We start from the raw sequence: 27,370 nt of genomic DNA on the forward strand, positions 1-27,370 counted from the left end.
CTCTCACACTGGTTCTATCGATGTTGTATGTTTATTCAATATCTTGCCACGATATTTGTTTAGAATCGGCAAAAAAGTCAACTTTTTGTTAAGAAAATTATTTCTTAGACTTTTTAATAAGTGGGGTGTATCGAACATAGTGAAAATCCTCTGATTTCCTATTTCTATTGCAGGCTGATCCTTACATGCGCCTAACAGCTTAAATAAAGCTCTATTATTAGATGCTTGATCACACAACACTTTTGGTATATACCCAATATTTTGTAATTTTGAAACAGCTTCAACTACAATGTTTTTTAAGTTGTCGCTATGTATTGTACCACCTGTAGCAAGCCGCGTAGCCTTATGTAGCAAGCCGCGCATCATGAAAACCAGACCTTTGTTGGCAAGTTTGTTTGTTCTTCCTAAAGCACCTAAATCTTGAAACCCTTCTATAATGTCATCTAATTTATTGTACTCCAATTGTTTTTTCAAAGAAATTTCATCAAACATTAACACACAAATTTTTTCCCACTCATCCATTGTCTCTGCTTTTTTCTTCAACTTGTCAATTAAGGAAATGTTTAAACCAGTTCTTAATTTTATAACACGCAACCAAGTTTGAATTGTTTTTACTGAAGGTAATATAAAGTTAAGAGATCTAATTAAAATTTTTTAACAACTAGGAGACTTATAATAAATGGCCAGAGCTAAATCCTTTTCATTGTGACTCCATTGTGAACGAGTTTTGTGTGAAAACTGCATATTAACAAAAGTGTGCACGTATATGCTTTTATTTTCTAACAGTACCTGTATCATGAATTTGGTTGCCGATTTTCTGTTTTTTGTTGTTCTTCTACAACGCTGACTGTTCTTCTGACGGCACTTCTTCTTTAAAGCATTTACTTGATACTCCAATTTTTTTACCTTCTCCGTCAATTCAGTTTCAAGTTTTGTGGGCAAATTAATATCAAAACTGGAAATATCACTGAGACTACTACTTGATCTCTTAGGCGATGGAGTTGACCTAACCATACAATCGCCACTTGTAGATCTTTTACGTTTCGTACCGCAATAAACGTATATAGAGCATAATACTGGTGAAGTATCACCTAAAATAGGTAATCATTGAAATGTATGTGTAATTTTAATTAAAGCAAAACAAGCATCTCCGTTATTTCTGGAGTGATACTAACAACGCATTCATATTAAAAAAAATCTCTTTTGATTTAATTGTATAAAAAATATATAAATCACTCACTATCAACTGATTTTATATAAAATATATTTTAATAGTATTATTCTCATTGACAAAGAGCATTAGGCAAACATAAAAATATTTCCAAAGTTGAGTACTCACCTAAATCAGTTGCTAACTGTGCAAATTTTAGAGGAACAGCATTTTTCCTTAATAACTTTCTTTGGCCACTTTGGTAAATATGTTCCACTGCATAATGATGCTGGAAAATAACCCTCTGTTTCAGGTCGCTGATATCCATCAATATAATATCAATATTTCCGCAGTTTTTTTGCCAAATTTTTGTGCGCTCTACGTCTTTCAGGGAGAATTTAAAGAAATATATATTATTATTTGGTCCATCGTTTCTTTCAAAACATCCCGCGTAAACACACTTATGCGTTACAGAGGCCATTTTATCTAAAATAATGTGAGTCCTTTTTTTTTTATTTTGCTATAACTTGTCACAACACTTGTCACAGTTAATACACCTATAGGGTAAGTTCGGCCCTGACACTACTCCTACCTCCTCGCAAGTCAGAGAGAGAATGAGAAATCTCGATACGGTTTTCGAGTAGCGCCATCTAGTTTTTGATACGTCTTTCGGTTACCAAGAGGTGAGCTATCTATGGTGTTTTTAATCAATGACGTGAGGTTGTCTTTATTTTGTGGTGGTTGTATTCAAAAAGCTAACCTAAAGATTATTATTTGTGATTATTTGCAATTTGTTTATTTTTGTCTTGTGTTGTTTGGAACTATTTTATTAGAAATATAGAAATCACTAAATTTTTCGAGTAGCGCCATCTAGTTGTTGATACGCCTTTCGGTTACCAAGAGGTGAGCTATCTAGTGGAATATTTATAATCAATGGTTGAAGTAAAACGACTTCTATGTAATAGGTATAATTTACTAATATCTTAAAAAATCCCAATAGATCTAATAAAAATTTTCAGAACGAACGTTTTCGCACCTATCAGTCCATCGTCAGTTAACTCATATACATGCTAACTAGCAACAGAACCAAACAAGTCTTGTAATTATAATTTAATCGACATTCCAATATTGTGAAATTGAAAAGGCCTAATACCGATGTTAGTAGATAACACTGGGAACATGGTGAAACTCTAAACGAGAACTTTAACCAATTATCTTGGGCTAATCAGTGTTGCCCCAACTAGCCCAGAAATCTATTGATATTTGTGTGCAACTTTATTTGGAGATAGGGGGTGTTTTTATTTGCTGCGATGGATATGGGATGAGTAATTTTGATTAATATGCGTTTATATTTTAAGAATGGTTCTCCTCATTCGCATTTGAATATGTCACTAATGGCAACTAAAATGAATGGTGGACTCATTACAGACTCCTGACGAGTACCATTCTTATTAAGATGAGTACTGGAAAAAAATAATCATTTATTTTGCTTAAAGAGTTCGTTTTTTTAGATAATTTAGGATATAAGCCTAATACCTCTGATATTCCAGGACTGTAGCTGTTCTAAATTATTATACCTCCAACCTGTATTGAATGCGCGTTTTAGGTAAAAAGTGATAACAATGCACAATATTGCTTAACTGCAAACGCCGTGTGAATTTCGATCTGTAGGTAAAGGATAATGTCCATGGCAAAAAGATGTTTTTAAAAGCCATTGTGCTCCGCTGGAAAAAGATTTGATCTAAAGTCCACAGTAGACTACAGTTTATTTTTTTTTTCAACAGTTTTCCGTAGCACAGGTGAGAGAAGTCGGTCTTTAAGACTCTGAATCGAGTTCCGCGTTATTAAATCAGATGACGAATGACAAAGTAGTTATCAAATGGAAGCTTATAACTCAAAGATGGTATTAGTGATGAGAAATTTGACCTTGGACTTTTGGTTTCAGAGTTACAATTGGAAGTAATGTTCTAAAGTCACCGAAATAAACAAGCGATATATTTTTTGACGTGCCTTAGCAATAAGAGAACAAACACATACTTACGATTCTATGTCTGTCTGTTCTTCTGTCTGTCTATCCGTGAATACAACTCCTTGGTCATTAGAAAAGATAGAATGACAAATAAGAGCTTATAACTTAAACAGCTGCAATAGGAAGCACTGTTTTAAAGTCGCCGATAAGAAGCGATATATCATTCGACGCGGCTTAGCAAGATGAGAACAAATATATACCTACTTCCGGTTTTTATATCAATTCCGGTAAATTTTTTTTTTCGAACGACTACCAAAAATGAATGAAAATGACTATAAATTAAAAAAAATTGACTTTGAAATCACATTTTAAACAATAAACATTTAAATGAATAATTTTTATTGTTTTCACCCATTTTCAAAAAATTTGAAAACGTTGAATTATCAATGTCTTTCTGCCTGGTCTTAACAACAACTTCTTCGTCATTATACCAGATAAAATGACAAATGAGGTGACGAATGGGAGCTTATAACCCGAAGATGTTATTAAAGGTGAGAAATTTAACCTCGGATTTTCGGTTCCAGAGTTGCAATCGGAAGTACTGTTTTAAAGTCGTGACTTATTTCAAGCGATATATTACTCACACACTATTACTTAGCAAGACGAGAATAAATAGATATTTTTTGATATTTTATCACTTTCGGTTAATTAGGTATAGCCGGTAGTGCCACAATATAGTCACAGAAATAGTTCCTGAGATATATGAATCGTCGCGTATTGAAAAGTCGAGCTCGGATATTTCGTTAGGGGAGACTGGGGACACTTGATCCCTCATTTATATTTTGTAAAATTCCTCTAAAAATTAAAAAGTTTTTGGCCTTTTTTGGCAGTTTAGTAGACCATCTAGTTATATTAATTATTAATCCGTTAAATTATGATATTATTGAAAGGAAAATACACTTTTCACCGTTTTTCCAAAATTATGCAAAGCGTGATGCGTGTTCCTGATTAAGGAAGACTTGTTTCTAATATGGGGTACATTTGTTCCCTAAGGATCAACTCTGCACAAAGCAAAATTCAAAAACTAAAAAGACTATTTTGTAGTACCTACATTTTAATTGTGTATTATAACCCTAAATTAAACAATGTTATTATCCAAGTTAAACATTAGTTAAAGTTAAACAAATTTATTATTAATAGGCCAAGTTAAACAATTTTAAAGATTCTTTAAAGTGGAATGAATTGTGTCATCTGCTATTAGTCATTAACATTATTAGTGGATGATTTTTTTTGTCACTTGATGCCTTTCAATCTCAAAAATTTCTTCTGTTAATGGCCACTTAAATTTATGGTTATTTACTTTTTTTCCGAAGCGTACCATGTAATCTTTATTTAAAATTGTTTCTATTTGTCCAACATAATGATGTACAATATTTTTTTTATGGATAAGAAATTAACTAGTATCCAATCCTTTGCATTTAGAGAAAAATCGTTTTCATCTCCTGATTCACAAGTACATAATTTAATATCCTCATCCTCCGATGCAATATAAACTTATTCTGGAGATGGTGGAACCTCTTCTTCATTTTCGGAGGATGAAGAAAATCCTCCGAAATTGCGAACAGCTTTGTTTTTCTTTTTCTTGCTGGCTACGAATTGTATTTTTTTCTTATTCTTATCAGTCCCTTTTAATTCTCTTTCTTTTTTTCTCTTCTTTCAATCTAAATTCTTCTTCAATTCGTTTTTTTGGTGTATACGTCGATACCCTCGTCATACCTTTTTCTTCCTTATTGTACTTGCTTACGAGGAGCTGCTTTTGGAAATGGTCTTATATCTTCAGGGCTTCTAAAGCAGGAACGAGATGTTGAGGGTTGAGGTGTTGATTCCTTTATGGTAGATTTTGATGATTGAGGTGATGGTTCCCTTATGGTAGATCCTGAGGGCGGAGGTGATGGTTCCCTTATGGTAGATGTTAAGGGTTGAGGTGATGATTCCCTTATTGTAGTTTGTCCAACATTTGCTTTACCATAAAATGTTGACGGTGCAAATGCCGGTAATATTAAATTTTTACCATTGTTCCAATTGGGTTTTAAAAGTTGCTGCAATGATTCCAAGGATTTTTTTGCAATCTGGTCAATGGGTTGAGCTGATCGTACTAACAAATTTTCATCAAGGATTGCTTCAGGATCTTCTTGTATCTGCAAAGAACCTTTTTGGTTTTTCTGGAGCTGCTCATCATGATAATTATCCTGTCTTCACTTGTTGGATCCTGTTCAGGTCTGTCTGCTACGTAGGATGAAAGATAATCACTTTCTGTGAATATATCACGATTGAAGGGAAATATACCAGTGACTCGGAAACATTCAGATATTTGGTATATTGTCAATGCCTTTCCAGCATTTCGAATCATCCAATTACAAGCGCTGTTGTAATAGGTTTTTAGTGGCTCAAAGACAGTCATATCAAGAAGCTGTAGCTTGTGAGAAGTACCTATGCGGAGGTATAGTAAGAAGGTGAATGCCATTATCTTTCGCAAAAATTTATGGATTCGATAGATATGTGACTGTCGTGGCTATCCATTATTATTGGGCAAGGTGTCTCTAAGGAACGTTTATTAAATTATTTAAAATGATTTAAAAATTTCAGCAAGTTTACTGCAGTCATCCAGCCACTAGAAAATGTACTCCCATCTGTTCCTGTCGGCGCATCTTTTAACATTCTATCTTGCCAGTTCTTTCGAAGAAAGATCATAAAGGAGGGCGTATAGTTTCCTAGCGCGTTTATAGCACAGCAAGTAGTCACAAAATTATATTTTGTCATTAAGTGCTTAGATTATTAAAAAAATAGTTAACATCCTCCTTTAATTTGATGGTATCAATGGGAGTGCGCTGTTTTGCATCTGGTATAGTTTTATACACCCTTGGCATAATCTGCATTTAAGAAAACAATTATTTTGTTATTTATTATTACTAGCAGTAATTAACCTTCCGATGACCAACCTTTTTTTGTTACACGGATGACCAACGGGGGTCAAAAATAACCCCCAGTCAAAAATGACAATTGACAAAACAATTAAGTTGTTTTAAGCAATAAAATAATGTTTTCGTAATATCCATGTTAGTATTGTATCAATAAGTGATAAATAAACATTAGTAAAACATATTTTAATTACAACTGAACAAAAACAGGAATCATTATTCTGAACATAGAACTAAAGAAATTTTAAAATATACATTAATATTTACGTCGCCACAGGCGAAAATATTTTTTTTTCTTAAAATATAGGGAATTTTTTTATTACAAAATATCAGGGTATCCAGAATGATATTAAAGTCAAATAAAAAAATAATGAGTTTAAAATTGAAAATATTTCTGAATTTATTAAATAAAAACATACATTGGGGTCAAAATTTCCCCCCCTTGGTCATCCGAAGGTTAAGGGAGATTTGATCCCGTTAGAGGAAGACTTGATCCCCGGAACAAATCTCCCCTGTGTACACCATTTTGTATTTATCATTTAACAAACAAAAACAAGCACTACTATCTTTTTAAATATATGTAGTTAAAACTTAAATAAACAATAAAATATGTTAACGTGTTAATGGAATCGTTGGCTAAATTATAAAAATTTAGTGAAAACGACAGATTAAGTATTTACCAAAAAAGAATTGAAGTGCTTGAAAACTAAAACACGTCAAAATAGTCAGACTAATGATGGTCGAGCACTTTTGAATTTAAAAATAATGCTTCGGTTTATCACGTACACTTAGCACAGTGTTGCCAACTTAGAATGCAAATAGCTATCATAGGGATAAATATAACAGTATGGGAACAAGTCTCCCAAGGAAACTAGTGTCCCCAGTCTTCCTATGGTTTTGATATCATTTTCGGTTAAAAAGTTATGACCGAAAGTTTGGCGAAAATGACTCAAACTTGGTGAAATCGTATATCAATCGACTCAAACCTCACGAAGAGTGCAAATATCGTATTGCGGTTCCACTTCCGGTCACATTATGCGAAAACCTAGGACTTACGAAGTCCAGTTGCTTTTTTTTATACGAGCAAATTAAATTAGTAGTATTTATCAAAAATGAATAACCATTTTCAATTTTGTTGCAACACGAAACTACAGCCGCATTATTATATTCTAGTTCAATCAGAGAGTGCAGCAAGCACCTCTACCGGTTTCGAAACTTATTAGTCTCTCATCAGGAGGCACATATGCTACTCTCTCTGACCCAACCAGGACAAACCCCGGCGTGCAGTTACGGATTGCAACGAACAAAATGGCAGGGATGCCCTAGCGGCAACTGCGAGCAAAACACTAAGTTTTCAATCTAATAGCACATAAAATAATGTCAAAAATATTACTCTTCTACATCCCACCAGATTGAAAACAATGGGAACCTTCTCTGGTTACACCTCCGAGGCTTCTAAAATTTGCAAGCCATAACGCATACTGAGACTAAAGAAGATGAGGGAATTTTACATTTATAATTCACGTCCCATCTGCTCAGCGTGGTAAAGTTCCAATGAGAATGGTTCCCTTCGTACTCCAATCGGAGTAAATATGTAAATTAAAAATGAATAACCATTTTCAATTTCGTTACAACTCGAAACAACAGCCGCATTATATTCTAGTTCAATCAGAGAGTGCAGCAGGCACCTCTACTGGTTTCGAAACTTATTAGTTTCTCATCAGGAGGCACATATTATGTTGTTCTCTCTGACCCCATTTACTTACATAGACCATAAAAAAATAACCATATATCTATTTTACTCAAATACTTTATATATTTTATTGGAAGCATGGATAAAATTTAATACAGATTTAATCAATTATTGTCATAGGTATGTATAAAGAGTGCTTTACATTGGTTACCTAAGTAATTTCTGTAACAGAAAACAAACACATCATAATTATGTAAATAAATAGATGTTACAATAATTATAATCAACAATTTTTTTATAAGAGATACATATTATACATATTATAATATAATATACACATATTATAATAACACTTTTTATTATAAGAGATACATATTCGAGTACCTAAATTTATTTTTAATATTTTTTAAAGTATAAAATATATTAAATATCACATCGTCTATGCTGTTTATTGTTTGTTCTCATCTTACTTTGTTTATGTTAATATAATTAAAAATTTCGTCTTAAAACGTTTTGTACAGAATTTCGTTATTTCGTAAAAAAATTTCGTTTTGTACAGAATGTAATAAACATTTATACTAAGTGTATACGGGAAAATTTTCTACCGCCTCAGGGAGAAGAGATTTCATACTGTAGTTATCTTTACTCTGACAGACAGGATCAGACGAATGGATCGTGAATTAGCTCTAGAGGTAGGTATATTATGTGTATACATTCGAAACTAATTATAAAATAAGTGAGGTTTCTTGAGTTTTCTCCTTCGTACTCTGTACGAAATGTCACTATAAATGAATTATCTAGGAAAAGTAATTTTCTCTGCAAGAAAGATTTCAAAAAAGGTTGTATAGATGCATTGTTTGTAATTTAATATTAAAATAAATGGATGTTGAAAATAACATTAGACTTGTTTAGAATTTCTATGAATCAAGAACTCGTTGGTAAAGGCGACATAACTTGTATTTTTAGTTGTTTTATGAAATACATGTCAGATTTAAAAAAAATTGCAATCTTTTTTATAATACATTATATTATAGTTAACAATGTTCTTAGATTGTCAGACAGTTTGTCATGGTGTTTTCTACAAAAATCTTTAACAGTTCAATCCGGAAATCGTTCTCAAAAAAGAAAATTAACATAAAAAGGAATGAATCCCTCTAATTGGCTGTATACCTTAATAAAAATTACTTAAGAAATAATAAATCATCCTTCGTAGATGGTATATAATTTTATTAAAAAAAAATTTTCTAAAAAAGATTTAAATTTGAATCAAAGTACATCACAAAGTACATCACACGAACTTTTTCGGACTTATCATTCCATCATCAGGTTAAACTTCAGATCCAAAGCAGTTAAAACTAGCTACAGAGTTAGGTCACATGACTTTTCAATTACAACATTTGAGCCATCTCAGATGGCTTTGATTCTGTAAAATTCTGGGATGATTTATAAGCTGATTTTTTAGGTTTATCCATTTCCAACAATGAAATCTTCAATCAATGGAGGCCCGGGATTGGGACCAATGAATTGGTCCCAACCTTTTGTTTCAGAATGATGTTATTGTGCTAGGGGTATTAAACTCTTGCTATTTTTATATGTTATTTTTTGGTAATTTGTTTTGTAATCTGTATCATATATGTGATAGTTAAAGAAATTAAAATTTTAATTTTATTTATGTTTGTGTTGAGTGTTGCATATGTAGGTATTGTGTATGAGATTGTCAATTGTTTGTTTTTCAACCTACTTTATTTCGCGATTGCGTGTGTGTTCTTGTTCTTGATTTTTCTTCTAGTATTTAAAAAACATCGTTTAATGAGATGTTCGAAAGGTAAGTTGTGCAAATTTGAGGGTTTTATAGGTAAAACTGTATTAGTTACACATTTTTAAATCATTTTTAAATAAAATGCATGTATGTTTGAATTTCCGCCCGCACCGTACGTATGCCGATATATATTATTTCTCTTTATTAGAACCATAAGATAGGTTTGTTGTTCTTTGTTCATTTCCAATTTTTAAAATTTAATTTGATCAATTAGTTAAAGAATTATGTTAAAATAACTCAACCGTGCGCTTCACCGAACGCTACTATATACAGTACGCCAATGTTTGTGAGAGGGGTGTTTTGGCGTTCTAAATAAAAGGTTATATATGTTTTTCAATGGTAACGTCAGTATTTTTTCTAAGATTTATATTTTTGTAGGTAATTAAAAAAAAGAACTAATTCCACAGTTCATTTCTTTAATAAAAAATGAAGCACCCACTTCTCGAGTAGAACTTTCTATATAACATGTTGTTTATTGAACATTTCTTAATGAAATTACAAAAAGTTCTATCCGGTGTTTTGTTACGTAAGCAAAAACTCTATCGACTCCCCTATAACTTATTATATGCCTCAATTATCGATATTATGTTGTAACAGCTAATTATAAAATCTAAGATTCTTTTTAAAGATTAAATATTTCCTGTAAATAACAAGGTACTTGTAATTATTATTAGCTTTTTATAAAAAAATATAGGCTTGGGCTACTCAAGAGTCATTATCGATCAGAGCAAAGCCTCTCATTTCCATTTTTCTACCATATTTCACTTCATTAAAACGTAGAAAATCTGAAAAAGCGTATAAGACTAGTTGCTCTAATTGTTCTACCTTGTCCGATTCCTAGCAATTATATATTTATATGGAAACAAAAGAGGGTGCTTCAAATCGTAACATAGAAGATTGCTAGAAGATTGCTGAAAATTAATTATAAAAGCTTAATATCTATTGGAAGCTATATACATGCTAACAACGGCGTAGATACGAAAGGGCTGGGGAGAAATAATTTGTTTTTCCAAAGATATCAGGTTGCAAAATGCAACAACATACCATTTAAAAAAGATTTTTCTTAAAGGTAAGAAGTCTTTGTTTATTTAATAGTAGAACATATACATTAAGAGAGTATTAAAAAATATATTCAAAAAATAATACTTGCAACAGCCTAATTTAAATAGTTTATTTTAAGATAACCACATTGGACAAAAATTTAAAGACCGTAAAAAAGCAGCATTGAATGTGACTTGATGTAATTGGCTGAAGTTTCTTAAAACTATTACATTTTTAACAATCATTTTTCTATCCAATTTATAATTTTATCTGTAATAATAAAATTTTTAAACCTGTTTGATACCCTAGTAAGTTTTAAACCATTTTCCTAAACAAGTTAATTCCACTGTTCCAATTTTTGTTTTAAATAGCTTGCAGCATTTTCTACTATTGTTCGTTCGCTATAACTTTTCCCATGCTTCACGACTCATTTTCAAACAAATTATGTCAAAACATAAAGTGAAATGAACGTCGATGTGTATATACATTTTGTATACTGTATACTATATAATATTATAATTTATGTTACATGGGAAAAGTTACAGCGGACGAACAATAACACTACATAATCGGAATATTTTAAGCACCAGGGAATATTACCCTTTAGTTTCCTTATTATTTTCTAATCCAATTCTAACGAGACCGAGCTTGATGCAATCCTACTCTTATATTAAATTTATCAATTTCTACTACACCTGTTCCAATATTAGTCGTTATTCCCTCATAGATATCTGTCAAAATACTTACATACTGTACCAATGTATTTTTTCGTTAGTTGGCATATAGTAAACATTGCACCTCTCTTTGATGTTTCTTGCATACGTAGTGTTGCCCAAAATCGGTCTTAGTCTTGGAGTCTTGGTCTTGTTCTTGCGTTTTCGCAAGAACAACTCCAAGAACAAGACCGCCTAATTTTAGCAAGACCAAGACCAAGACTTACCGTACAAGATTTAAGCAAGAACAAGACTAAGCCTGCGAGAATCCTGCGTCTTGCAGTTAGAACTGAGGGTCGTTTTAGGGAGTATATAAGTTTGGCTATATTCTTAGATACCCTTAGTCTAAGATCCGATATAAGGTCGAACTGCACCGATCTGTTTAATGGAAAAAAATTATTTTATATGTAAATTAGTATGTTAAATATTATAAAAAACAAGGGGTGCCTGATATAATCCTGTTCTGACTATAATTAATTAATAATTAAAAAATGATTTTTTTTTTATAAATTTGAATGACGTGTTTAACAAAAAAAATTAACACTATCGGCAAGTGCAAAGCCTATAGGATATGTAAAAATAGGGGTGCCTGTAAAAAACCTGTGATAAATGGGGTTTGCCTAATTTTTAAAATTTTACAGCGTCTACTTATGAATAATTGAACATGTGTAAAACTTTGTTATTACTAATTTTACGAAAAAAAGTTATTCTCTATAAAAAGTTCTGCATGATGTAAATTCTATGATTCAACCATCAGATGTCAAATTTTATCAATCTTATACGAGTTATATCAAAAAATGGTAATTTCGGTCAAGCGTGACTTCGACCTTTCGAAAATTGTTATTATGAAACGGTATTAATGATCAAAAAATATATTACATCATTATAATTAAAAAAAAATTTGCAAATTTTTCCAAAATTAGATTCTAAACTTCATTTTTATTTCTTACAAGTAGGATAACTCTTTTATTATCAATTTTGCGAAAAAAAAGCAATTGTTCATAAAAAGCTTTGAATTGTCTAAAACCTAAGGTGCAGCCATCATCAATTTTATAAATTTTATACGGGGTATGTCAAAAAATATGAATTTCGCTCGGGAAACAAGTATTCAGCATTAAAAGTATGTTGCAATATAGAATTATATCCTTAAAATTGGAATATTCTGAAACATAAAAGTATGAAACAACTCTTTGAGCGAAATTCATTGGCAAAATTGGCAAAAAAGGAAAATCACTGGCAAAAGCTCGCAATATATGTAGGTACTTATATAATTACAAGTACTATGAAATATCCAATAATTTGGAAATATATTTACATTAGATTAATTAAAAAACTGTAAACATTAAATATTGAAATATATTATAATATATTTTTCAATACAAATCCTAAAATCGGTCAGGAATTTAGACATTTTTGACAACTTTTTTGAAAGGAACGTTCGATATTTCCATATATTTATCTGTTGCCTGGAAACGAAAAATATCTCTATGGAAATCTTATTTCCTTACAGGAATTTCCTGTAAGGAATAGTATACTGTACAACAAATAAGAAAAAACGACATATTTCTCAAATATGTCGTTTCTCAAATCAAGCGAGGGAGAAATATGTAATTTTCTCATGTGTTGTACACTGTACTTTTTCTATGGATGCGGTTTTGTCAAGAGCTCAAACTTCAAAATTTAATAGTTTAGGTGCTTTTAGGTATATTATATGCACACATTGAAATAAAATCATCACATTTCCGACTTACTGTAGCCTTCTTTCTTTAATTGTAAGTTCAACTTCCTTCTCTTTACCTATTCTTCTCAGTACTTCATTGTCCGTAACTCTATCTACCCAGGAAACCCTCACAATTCTTCTGTAGGTCCACATTTCAAAGGCGTTAAGTCGTCTCATTGTCTCCACATTTAACGTCCATGGTCCATAACTTATGGTTTTGAATAATAAAATTCTTGTACTGAATAAAATATCTTTAATAATAATTTTATTTTTTAATTTGAAATTTTTGACAACTGACATTGTTCATTTATATTTACATTCTTGAAAAAGATAAACGTTTCAAGTAACTATGTGATGCTTTCTGGTTGCAATTTATAACGATATTTGAATACTTTATTTATAATGAATAATATATGAGCGCACTTATATCCGGCAAAATAACGCAAAAGATGGAACACATATTAAGTTGTAAGATAAAAGGAGATGAACCTAGTGGAGATGTTAAATTTAGCGATAGTAACTTATAGATTGACATTATATTGATTGTTTTCCACCTTTAGACGTATCAGACGAGTTTGAGAAATGCCACTGTCACAGTGACAGTTTTAGTTGACATACTCCTCTGATACGTCTAAAGGTGGGAAAAAATCAATATAATGTCAATCTATAAGTTACTGTCGCAAAATTTAGCAACTCTACTAGTTTTGTTCCCTTTTATCTCACAATTTAATATGTTCTCCATCTTTTGCGCTATTTTGCCGGTTATTAGCACGCTCATCACTGTATACATATATTGCGAGTTTTTGGCAGTGATTTTCCCTTTTTGCCAATTTTGCCAAGTTTGCCGATTTTGCCAATGAATTTCGCTTAAGAGATTTTTTATACCTTTATATATTTCAGAATATTTCAAATTATAAGGATATTCTTCTATATTGCAACATATATTTAATACTGAATAACTTTTCTCCGGAGCGAAATTCAAAATTTTTTTATATACCTCGTATAAAGTATATAAAATTGATGATGGCTGCACCTTAGGTTTTAGACAATTCAAAGCTATTTATGAACAATTGCTTTTTTTCGCAAAATTGACAATAAAAGAGTTATCCTACTTGTAAGAAATAAAAATGAAGTTTAGAATCTAATTTCACAAAAATTTGCAAATTTTTTTTTAATTATAATGATGTAATTCCGCACTAAAACATATTTTTTGATTATTAATACCGTTTTATAATAACAATTTTCGAAAGGCCGAAGTCACTCTTGGCCGAAATTAACATTTTTTGACATAACTCGTATAAAATTGACAAAATTTGACATCTGATGGTTGAATCATAGGATCTACATCATGCAGAACTTTTTATAAAGAATAACTTTTTTTCGTAAAATTAGTAATAACAAAGTTTTACACATGTTCAATTATCCAAAAGTAGACGCTGTAAAATTTTAAAAATTAGGCAACCCTCATTTAGAACAGGCTTTTTACAGGCACCCCTAATTTTACATATCCTATAGGCTTTGCACTTACCGATAGTGTTAATTTTTTTTTGTTAAACACGTCAGTCAAATTTATAAAAAAAAATTATTTTTTAATTATTAATTAATTATAGTCAGAACAGGATTATATCAGGCACCCCTTGTTTTTTATAATATTGAACATACTAATTTACATATAAAATAATTTTTTTCCATTAAACAGATCGGTGCAGTTCGACCTTATATCGTATCCTCTACTATCTATGAGACACAAAAACAATTGTAAAAATTTTTTAAAAATTGGATTTTTGCGCATTACCAACAATACCATAAACATACATAGTACGTAGCGAATCAAAATACATATCCATTAAAGAAACACTTGACACATTTGACATGTACTCAGAAGTCATTATTATAATGTAGAAATAAAATATTTTGCACATACTTTCCCAGCAGCCGACTTCTTCGCTCTGAAATTAATTGTCCAGGTTTTGAGAATAGTCGTCTTCTAATCGTAACATAACATTCCTGCGTTGCGACGCCTACAGTTAGGTATATCGAATATCATATACAAACTTTTTAAAAATGTGTCACATTTTTTTATTTAATGGCATAGACATTAGTCATTCAGCCAAAATGTGTCACTTTAGCTAATAGAAAATATACTTACTAAGTATATAAGTTATTAATTTTTTTCATTATCAGTTTTCTAGGAATACAAACACCGCGGCTATTAATTAAAAGTATCCTAAGATAATGATATGGAACAAAAGTACAGATAATGCCGGATATTGTGTAAACAAAATACCGAAATATTATTTTAACGCTATACACTTCTCCAAGAAATTAACGCACCACCTTAAAAATGGGTTATTTTTAATGTCTCAAATTTCCTAGACCTGTTGTCCAATTTAAGTGATTTTTTTTAATATGGTGTCTTATTTTTTATAAATATGTATTGCTGTAATAATATTCTTGCTAGACAGGTTAATTATTGTCATTGTATACCGGGTGTACCAATCAAACTGTGGTTTTTCTCACTCTGTGGAATATTCTATCATTATGCTAACTTATTATTCAAGCATGCAATAGCATACTGAAATTAAAACCCAACTATAGCCATATATTTTCTTAGCATTATGTTTTTTTATTCATTCACTTATATTGGATAATAAAAAAGTTAGGTACTTTTTAACTAGCCATGTTTTTCTTCAATACAGGATGTTTTTAAATAAGTATGGCAAACTTTAATCGGTAATTCTCCAGGAAAAAGTAATGACAGTTTGCTTCATAAACGTTTACTGTATAAATGCTTCGTTTCCCAAATACGGGGTGTTGAAATGGGGTGAAAACCGGTTGAGACCGGATGAAATTTTGTGGGTTGTAAAATGTAGGTTTAACTTTAGTTAGTTAGAACATATGCAGGTATTACTTAGATCGTGGGGTCAAACCCCACCTGGTGTCAGTTGTTTAGATCTTTATTATTTTGGCTAGTCTTTTGACTGTGATATTCAAGCTTAAAATGTACCTCTCTTTTACGTTGTTCTAAGATATGCAATATGCTAATGGGCAACTGCGAGACTTGCAAGACTCTTGCTGCAAGACCAAGACCAAGACCAAGACCAAGACCGGGAACGCAATACCAAGACCAGGTGTACTGGCGCAAGACCAAGACCAAGGCTGGCAGTCTCGTGTTCGTCTTGTATTTGGGCAACACTAGTATCATACAAGTAACCCTATTATATAATATTTCGGTTTCTATCCGTCTAGTAACCGTCTATCAATTAATCTCTCTAATATTTTCATGGTATGTACTACTAAGTAGTTGTACGGCCCTGTAGTTTTTGCATTGCTGTAAGTCGTCCTTTTTTGTTAAAAGATAAATATATTATGTCGATTCTTTATTCAGCTAACGTTTGTTCTAGTCCCATAATTCTATTGCTTTAAGGTGTTACCCAACTTTTCCCTGTTTCTCCTTAAACTGTCCATATTTCCCCAGAAATATCAGCTTGCCTGTTGCTTTGCTTTTCTTTATTTTTTGAAGAGCTTGAACAACTTCCTCGTTTGATATTTACGTGCTAACTGCTGTTACTGTCTCCGTAAGTAAACTATCATCATCATCAATGGCGTTACTACTCTTTGTGACTCTTTGACGCGTTTACTATTGCCTTCAATGTTTGTCGGTCCCATTGCCACTATTTCCCATTATCTCACTCTCATCGTCTCAATATCTTCTCTGACTGCATCTATCCATCTTTTACTAGGCCATCCTACAGACATTCTTAATAGCGAACTATGTTTCTGTCAAATTACTCCTTTAATAAACCGCCAACATACTTTTTCTACGATCGTGCAAAAATGTATACTCTCGCGCACGCATTTTAGTTTAGAAAGTTTCACTTTTCCGCACGCGTGTTACTTTTCCGCACGCGGTTTTTACTTTTCCGCACGCGTGTTAATTTAGATATGTTAATATGGCCTTAAAGTAATTATCTAATTGTAATACATGCAATAAACTAATAATTAAATATTATTTACTAATTTATTTCAAATGTACCTTATTGTGTTCCTGTTTTAATGAAATTAACGCGACAATTCGATGAAATAAAATTATTTTGACATAATATTCGAAAGTCAAATCGGTAGACAATAACAGTCGTTTTGAATTATCGTCATGGAAACCAAGATCGTCGTCATGCTAACTAATTATATTGAAAGTTTGGTTTTGACAACCTTGTCAATGAATTAATTTGTGTATGTATTTTCATATTAATTAAATTAATTGATTAAGATTTGGTAATTTTTTAAAGACTCTTAGAAAAAATATTGTTCCTAACTCTTGCAGAAAGTCTCTTTTCCGCACTCGACTGCTTGCCGAACTCCCGCTCCGCTTCGTTCGGCAAACTGCAGTCGCGTGCAGAAAAGAATGACTTTCTGCACTTGTTAGGAAAATAACTATTTTCTTCAAACGTCAAATAATGATGACATTACTTATCTAACTTGATCCTGTCACAGTTTGATGTCTCCGCCGGCAGCAGTTTTTTTCCCATTTCTTTACGGCGGAGGGAAAAATGTTGTCATGGCAACAATATGAAACATGTCATAAAGCAACAATACAAATGTCATTAACAACAATTAAACATCATTTTTATTTATAGTAATATTAAAAGTACAATTAGTTAATGAGGCATTTTCAAAATTGAAACCGTGCAAAAATGTTCCCGACTCTTGATACGCATTGGTAATTGTTGATGATACTGATGGTCGAGCAAAACTTTCAGCAATCATTCCCGATGTTGGCGAATCATGAGGGTTTATCCCACCGACGACTTAATTATTTTAATTTCTAACATCTAGACGACTTTGATAGTTGTCACAGTTAATTTCGAGTAAAAATAGCGTATGAATTGTACTATTTATGGTTGAAAATTGCTACGTTTGAAGAAAAATAGTATACTATTTCCAGTCGCCTTTTGACATTATTTCCGTGACTTGGTCAAAATGATTATTGTATATCATTTTAATAATCAGGAGATCGTGAGTTTTTCCCTGCTACTTATTTTTAAGCACTTCTCAGGGAGACTTGAGACAATAAATAGTGTTAACTTGCGGCCCCCATTGGGTACGATCCTGCACCAAATGGACTGCTTCATTTGGGGGTTTTCCCACCTGAGTCTTCATTTGGTCTGCCAATCGTGTTGGAGATGTTCCGACACAGAGTGAAAATGGCTTCTTTAGGTATATTTTATTTTTAAATATAAATGTTAGTTTGAGAGGGAATACACATTCCAAGGAATAAATATTGGAGATAGTGAGTCGGATATTTGAATATATGATTATAGTGTTTTATGAAAACAATGTGTCCGACGACTGTATAAGTGACAAGTTTAAATATGAGGTTTGGTGTTTACGTGTTTAGTTTGCAACGAAATTGATAATATAGTACGGATACCAAAACCCCAATATTTGCAATATAATGTATGTTTTACAATAGAACAGCATGTCCCTTGAAAGTCTTCATCTTACCTTCTAAAAAAGAAGTTAAGATAACATTATCTACTTTTAAGTTAAGTGGTACAATATATAAGACCCAACACTACTAGAAAAACACTTCATGTATATTCACGAAGATATTATTTTATTAAGAAAGTATAAATTCCGACGTAACAATAGAGTGTAATTTAAGTCAAAACCTTCTCTGCTACATTGTCATTGCCTCTGTGGGAATCGTTAAAGAAACTCAGAAAAGGCATGCACGAATGTATTTTCACAATATGCGGTTTTACAGAAATAATTTCGAGAGCCATAAACTAAAGATTACAATTCCGGTAAGTACACTTTCTGGAAATTAAAAGAACAGGTCTTACAAAAAATTACCGTTTAGATTAATAAAATTTTTGTTGTCGGGTAATAAGTTTAATTGGATGTTTTAATTAAAAAGATGTGTAAGAAAAGTTTTGGGTTATTTTTAGGTTATAAAAAAATAATCACCACCCGTTCCAGTTTGAGAGACATTCGTGATTAAGGGCATTGGCGCAAAATTTTGGCTCCACTTCTTTTTAAATGTATTATTTTTTTTCGAATCCTGAAAAAACTATCGACAAGCGGTCTGGGCACCTTAAGAAGAAGAAGAATGTTCGAATGCAAATTCTTTTTGATAATATCGACATCACCGCGCTAAAAACTCTCATAAGGACTACATTTCCTATGTTCTCTATACTGTAAAGTTAAGGTGGGACGGACTATAGATTTTCAAATTTTTTGGTTTTGATTGTATTTAAGACTTCCATTCCTTTATTCATCTTTGTCAAAACTTCTTTGTTTGTGACGTGTTCTGTCCACAATATTTTCAGAATTCTTCTATACGCACACAATTAAATGATTCCAGTTTTTTCATTGATGCTGAATTCAGGGTCCAAGCTTCTATTTAGTAAAACAAATACGAAAAAACGTCGTACCTAGCCAACCTTACTCTTCGTTCTAACTTCGGATCTGTTAGTTGTGCACAGCATTTTTCTCATTTTGTTAAAATTAGCTCTAGCCTTTTCTATTCTAATTTTAATTTCGTTAAAGTAATCATTTGTGGAGCTCATCATTGTTCCAAGATATACATATTGGTCTACTGGTTCGACGTTTATTCCGTTTATGAGGAGATTCCTGTTATTTCTTTGCGTTTTAGATATTCTCATAAATTTTGTCATCTTGATGTTCATATCGTACACAAAACCGTGATGACAGACTGTAACCCAAGTAGCAATTTTTCGACGCATTGGTTGTCAGTACACACAAATGCACTGTATATAACGTTGCCACAGTGGGCTTTCAGTTGTTTCGGCCAACGACCCCTACCCCGACTGACATTACGATGTTACAACGTTAAGTAATACCTTTAGTTATATGGGCTACTAAGTTATTACTATTGTGACAACTACATATCACAGTTAAGTTTTTTCAACAATCGCAACGACTTCAAAACGTTATAATGCTAAACTAATTTACGCCCATGGGTTTTCTGGCCGACTAGGTAGTTGTCTCTCACAACCCCAGGGCCTTTACGTATAGTTCTAGATGTGTGAAATTTTCGATTTATTTAACAACCTGTTTATTTGTTTTTTATTAGCTGGTTTCTCCATTGTCCATTGTTTTTTCAGTAGATTTGATAAGCTTAAATCTTTGTATCAACTTTGGTAGACAGGGTTGCCAGGCCCGTTCTTACTCTTTCAGTACTATCCGTTGCAAGATAATTCGGCTGGAATTCCGACAAAATATGTACTTTTTGTACATATTTTGTCTGAATTCCATCCGAATTATCTTGCAACGGATGGTAGTTTTGCTTTAAAAAAAAACAATAGAAATCAGTAGATTCTTTTTAGGCCCTGTAAATACAGTAAAACCTCTGTTAACGGTTACCTGGCAAAATCGGCCACTTGTCGCCCGGTTTCATAATCAGCTTAAAGTGAACATTAACTAAAGTTCACTTTAAAGTTGAAATTTACCCATATATGAATTGTGATAAAGGTAGGTATGCTTTTTCTCATGAGCATTTTTCAGTGCGTCACAGTTTTTCGATTTCTTTCTAACGCATTAAATTGTATATGACAGAAAAAAGGCACGTCGGTGATTACTTTGGTAATTATTCTAGTTCGGTGAAAATTCTAGTTGTCGATAGATGGCGCTATAATAGAAAAAAATGTATTTACTAATTATATAATATATCTACGAATATAATCTGTACAATTTATAAGACTATACAAATAAAAGAAAATACCATTTTGTAAATGCAATAAAGACAATTGATTTGTTTTTATGCTCAATTGCAAATAAAATTTGACAACTGTCAGATTTAACTAAAATGTCATGTTAGAATAAATGTTATAAATGTATATTATCACGGACTTACCTTTTTTTCTATCATTTGTGACGCACTGAAAAATCCTCATGAAAAGAACCATACCAACTTACTTAAAATTTAAAATCCACTTTAACTGATTATGAAACCGAACGTTACAATCATTTTGAAAATTCGCCATTTGAAACCAATTATATGAAGATTTCTTTATTTAGATCTGGTATTTACCAGTTTCATTTCTCTGTCCATCTATTTATCATCATCTACGTCCTGAATCTTATTTTCGGTAATGACATTGGGAAATTGTAACAAAATGTCTGAAGATTAATTTAGAAATGGGGTAAATACTATTAAAAAGCAAATTTTATTTTAGTGATAACAAAATGTTGAAATATACCAAACATCTAATAAAAAACATTGCCTACTAGAATTTTTTAAATAATATCAAAAATATACCAAAACAGTAGATATCTACTAAATGTGGCAACGCTGTTAAGGAGAATGATGGACTTCATTGCACTGGTCACATGGCCTCTGTCACCCAATAAGAGGGTGCGTTCTAAAGTGGTTGGGATAGTCGGCCAGGCCGTGTTTGGTCGGCGATTGGACTCCTCGGTTGTCTCATGAAGTCTCATCCGTCTAGGGTTGGTAATCAGGTATATTTTAACTAATATTGGTAATATTGTTTAATGCACCATTTTGGTTTTTTTGGGATGTAAAGAAAATAAAAACACAAAATATAAAAAATGCAGACATTTTCTAATACCTTTAAAAGCACCATCAATACATTAAATTTATACAAAACATCTTTAACATGGCTTTTATATTAAAACTAGATTTTTTAAATTTGCATATTTTTTGTTAAAAAGGTCAAAAAAAATGAGCGCATGTGTTTTTAAAGGTAGAATATCCATATTTGACGGTAATCTGAGATGCGTTTATAAATTTCACATCAGGTAATTTTGTTTAAGTCCTTATTTATGTATCTATATAAATTTAAATACCTACCTAATATGATGTCAAAATAGTTTACTTTTTATATAGGTAAAAAAACATAACCAGTCCGACTCTTTGAGCAACCATTGCACGCAGGCGCTTTTTATAGTCGCTTCAGTTGTCTTATGCAACGCTTAAGGTTGCCTAGGCAACGTCAAGACAACTCAAAAATCGTCCACCAAATTAGTGCAGAATTGGGTCGTCTTCTAGGCAATAACAACGTTGTAACAAAACGTTGCCACACGGTAGAAAACGTTGTCGCGTCGACAAATTGCTACTTGGGAATCTTGTATTGTAGGTATGGTTCAAAACAATTAGGAACGGTAATTAAATAGTACACAGACTATCAGAGGAAAACTAAGTTTCTAAAAATGCTTACAAATATCACTTTCACATAATAATATATTCGCGGAATTCAAATACGTAGGTTTTACTTATCGCATAGAAGATTTTCATTTGCTGTATTTATACGCCGTAGTTTCTCGTACAAAGTTTAACTGGCTTTAATTGATTAGAGGTTTTTGTCTATAACGGATTAGGGGAAAAATTTTTCACTATACTGTTTATTTTTGAGTGCTCGTTGACTAAGAGAGGCCGAAAAAGTAGGTGCGTCTATTCAATACAGTCAACACCAATATCAGAGATCGGTGGAAAGACACGTCCGTTATATACGGGAACAAATACGTAATAGAAATTCGAGGTATTTTCGCGTGTTAACTAGTGGTTACTACTAAGAGAGTAGAGAACTGTGTGTTCTCTTCGGGAGTCAAATCCCGAGAGAGAGATTCGTGTCTGTTCACTTTGAGAAGAGAAATCAGACAGTTATTTTTCGTATGCCTAACCTAACCTAACGTAACATACAGTATGTCCCTATAAGTTGGAACCATATGGAAATCTTTTTTATTATTAAGTTTGCGAAAAAAGTTATTCTTCATAAAATGCTCTGTATGGTATAGAACCTATGATTCAAACATCAAATTTTAAGTTTTGTGAACATTATTACGAGGTACGTCTAAAAATATGAATTTCGCTCAAGATTAAACTAGCTTTATTTTTCAGAATATTGAAAATTGTTAATAAGAAAAGTTGTTTTTAATTAAAAACTATATTCTAATATGTAATTACATCCTTCTAATTAAAAAAAAATCTCTAATTGTGGATAAATAACATTATTTTCAGTTATTTCAATTATTATGATAACTCTTTTATTATTGATTTTACGAAAAAAGTTATTCTTTATGAAATGTTCAGCATGGTCTAAAACCTAAAATACAACCATCTTATATCAAATGTCACACGAGGTATGCCAAAAAAGATGAATTTCGATCAAGAGTAAAGTACCTTTATAGTTCAGAATATTTCAATTAGAAGGATGTAATTACATAATGGAACGGGTGAAGTCGAGTTCGCTCCGCTTCGTTCAGGTATATTTTAGAAGGGTACGAATTGGCTCCCGCATGAATGCGGGTAGGCTCTCATATAATCGCGGAAACATTAGACATTGTTGCCAAATCGTGTAATATTTATACTGCTTAGGAAATTTACATAGTGATATAGACTTTTTATAGGAAAATTATACTTTTAGACAAATATTTTAGAGTTTGTTTTAGTTCAACATTGGCATATGTGGCAATTTTAACACAAATTATCGGTGTCGGCCGGTATGCGCTCGACCGTTTTGCGCTCTTACCTGAAATCGGCCGGTTTGCGCTCTACACTCTAATACCCGAAAGTTAAGTTAGGACCAAAGGGTTAGGTCTTCCTCCTTTCCCATAGATATTTCTAGTAAGGTACCTGTTTCTAACAAAAAGAGAAAATTTGAAAGAAGTGACAACGCTGGGTGATATTTTCGACATGTTTAGGTAAAATAAATTTTGTCTATGGGAGCCAATTCGGACTCTACCTTTTTTAGTTCAGGTAAAATTCTTACCATTGGGAGCGAACTCGACCCCGTCCAATGGAACATAGGCAGTAGGGTGGAACGAAAAAAATGTTTTTATAATATCAATGTATAATAGTAATAGAAAGTTGCCTATAGCCATTGTTAAGCCAAAAATAAAATATTTTTCCAAACAAAATATTTTTAGAGGTGCCGCAAAAGGGTTGAATATTAGAATTTTTAGTTAAATTTTGCAAATTTTGATGATTTTGGTTTGGTAAAAAATAGCTATTGTAATGTCTTAATTCCTATTTTAAATGATGAATACACACTCTAAACCTACTCTTTTAAGATAATTTTAGTTTTAACTTTCAACAATCCAATATTTCTTTTTACTAAAACTGGCAAAGTTTAAACTTGAATTTCACATTTAAAGAAATATTTAATAGTAAATATTTACTTCATCCATTAATATAATTTAACATTATATCTATAGTAGAAGAGCAAATTTCAATAGTAGAGGAACCTGAATCAACTTTCCTAGTGCATATAACTCCTGCTTCCGGAACGGGTGATGCTATAAAAGATAGCATAATGGAGAATTTTAGAGGTGACAATCCTTTGAGCATTTTAAATATAACAGCTGTTGGCTGTGATGGAACTGTCACTAACACCGGTGTTAATAATGATGTAATTGCTTTACTAGAACAAAGCCTAAATCGCTGAAGTGGCTGATTTGTTTGTTCTATACCAATGAATTGCCTTTGCGCCATTTGTTTTGCATACTGGATAGAAAAACTAAAGGCCCTAATGAATTTGGAGGGCTTTTAGGCAAAAAACTTAAAATCAGCTTACTGTGGTTAATTTCGCTCCCATACAAAACAATCTCCCTATTTTAGTGATTAAGTGTGATCTAAGCACAGATCAGAAATATTTACTTGAAATGTGGAAATAAATCTCCAGTGGTGCATGTCTTTCTGATCTTTTTTTAAACCCCCTGGGAAATTAGCTTATTCACGATGGCTTACGTTAGGCAATCGCCTTCTTCGGTTATATGTTGCAGCAGAGAAGCCTTCAAACAGTCTGGTTTCAGATAAAACTGAAACCATTTTGCATAAATATATCAAAAGATCTATGCAGACTCATCAAATTTTCACGTTATTTTTGTGAGGAATATCTCCAAATAATTGATCCAGTAATTCAAAGGAATGATTACTTCTCTCGCCCACAAAATTTGTTTTTCTGCATGTTATGTGACAAGAGAAAACACATAAGTGAGCTATGTCTGCGGCGACTTTTGAAGGCAAGATCGTAACTCATAACTGGTGTAAGGAAGCTTGTTTTTCCGAAGCTTAACTTTAATGCCAATGACTACATTGATATAATTAACTGAACGAAAGAAGAAATTACTGAGCCTCCTGTGACAAAACAGATAACTGACGAGGGCTTAAAAAAGTATATAAGTGAAGCAAGAGACCATAGTTGTCAGGTGCAGTGTGTGGATTTTCCGTATTTTCCCTGTCATACACAGGCAGTGAAAAGAGTCATAAAGCTTGTGTCTGAGTCATCTCTTAGTTTGTGTGGTCTTGAAGCAAAAATGGCTTTGTTAGAGCAAATATTGCTTCCCAAAAATTATGCCCAAATTTGAGACAAAAAAACAATTTATTTAAGTATTGATATGAATATTGTAACTAAAGAAATTTTATAGCAATGTATACATATAGCAATGATAGCAATGTTAACTGTTATTAGAAACAATATTTGACTAAGATATGTTAGCTACGGCACCAGGTTAAATATATAAAATATTTTAAATTTTCTGTTAAAAACCTATCTCTTCAGAGCTCTTGCGGCACCTCAAGATGTAAACCTAGAACAAAAATATTTTGCAGTTTTATTGTAGACATGATAAGGCAACTTTCGAGTGCTATTAGAAAGTTCTTTGAAAAAGAAATTGTTTTTTCCTATCTTTTCGTTCCACCCTAATAGGCAGGCGCGGATCTAGAAATTCATAATAGAAGGGGGAAGACTTACCTCAAATACAGTGATGTCAGAGCTACCGATTTTTCGGTATATCTACCGAATACCTGTCAAATATACCAATCTACCTAATTCTCCTTTTTTTCTACCGAAAAATCAAAATTCTTAATTTCCAAATTAATCTGCCGATTTTTTTTTCTACCCAAATATGAAAATATTAGAAAATTTTTTTTAGTGGACCGATTTAGCAACGGGGTTTAGTCAATTTTCAAGAATTCTTGAATTGCTTTTACTAGCGTGTGACACACTGTGCGAACCAGCAGATACGGATTTACCGATATCAATTTTATGACCAGTCCTTTGTCCTTTTATATTATGATTTTGGGAGTAAAATGTATGTACCTGAATCTGAATAGTGAATACTGAAGGATTGTGGCTTATTTTGATATAGAAGATAATTCCAAACTAAAAATAATATTTATATTAAAATCTTAAAACAGGAGAAATTTATTTTGCACCTTTTTACTTATAGATATCGACATAGCTAAAGAATATTAAAAAATTTTCTCGTTCTCAATTGCTTCAATATCCAACATTGTTTTGTTTTTAAACGATTATAAAGTGTAAAAAATTAGGTTTTTGCCTAAAAAACATTCCTTGTAGATTTTAGAGAAAAAGGTTTCAAATAAATATTCTAGATCTTAATGGTTTCTAATTTGAAATACATAAACAATTGCAGATAATTGCGGAAAACCCTTATTTTTGAAGTAATTTATAAGTGTTACCCAAGAACGGCAGTTCTCGCCAGTGGCGCACACCAACACTCCCCTACACGCGACACTAGATATACACGAAATGTTCGATTTTCTAAATCTGACTGATTAGAAAGATGGGCCAAGTCCCATCTTAAATTTCAGGAAAAGACTCACCCATTTATATGTCAACCATCCATTTTGGTCCAAGGGTGTGGATTTTACGACCCTTTCTATTTAGGGTCTCTTTTCCGTTCTTGTCCCCAAAACTCCCAAAAACTTAAGTTTAAGTCCAACCTTTGCGGCTTCCAATAGTACTGATCATTACCTTTCCAACGCATATCTAATTTTGAAAATCGGTTATACCATTCAAAAGTTACCGAGCTCAGAAATATGACTCAATTTTTATTTAAAAAAGGGAAAATATTTGTGGATATGTATGTATGTGTGTTTAAAAGTTAAACCGATTTGAATTTTTTTTCTGTGTTTGAAGAAGGGGTCAGGGATGATTCAGAACCGGTGTAGTTTGTGACTTTTGACCACCCATAAGTCAGCTAGAGGACTTGGTATGTACAAAGCGGCATATTTTTTGGAAGTATATAATAATATCTTCGGATCAAGAAGAGACAGCAGAACCGCAAATACACCCAATCAATAGTGTTGACTTAAGCTTTCAAATGGTGTGTAAGCCGTCAGGATCAGACATACACACACGGCTCAGTATAGCCGGAAAACTGAAAAACTATACTTTGAAAATTTTGGTTTTTCGACAATTACTTAAATATTAAACTACGAATTGCGCCAATAACTGAGCGTTTGTAGAAGGACTCTAGACGAACCTAATGGTGTATA

This window comes from Diabrotica virgifera, chromosome 6, assembly GCF_917563875.1.
Source record: "Diabrotica virgifera virgifera chromosome 6, PGI_DIABVI_V3a".
Lineage (NCBI taxonomy): Eukaryota > Metazoa > Arthropoda > Insecta > Coleoptera > Chrysomelidae > Diabrotica > Diabrotica virgifera.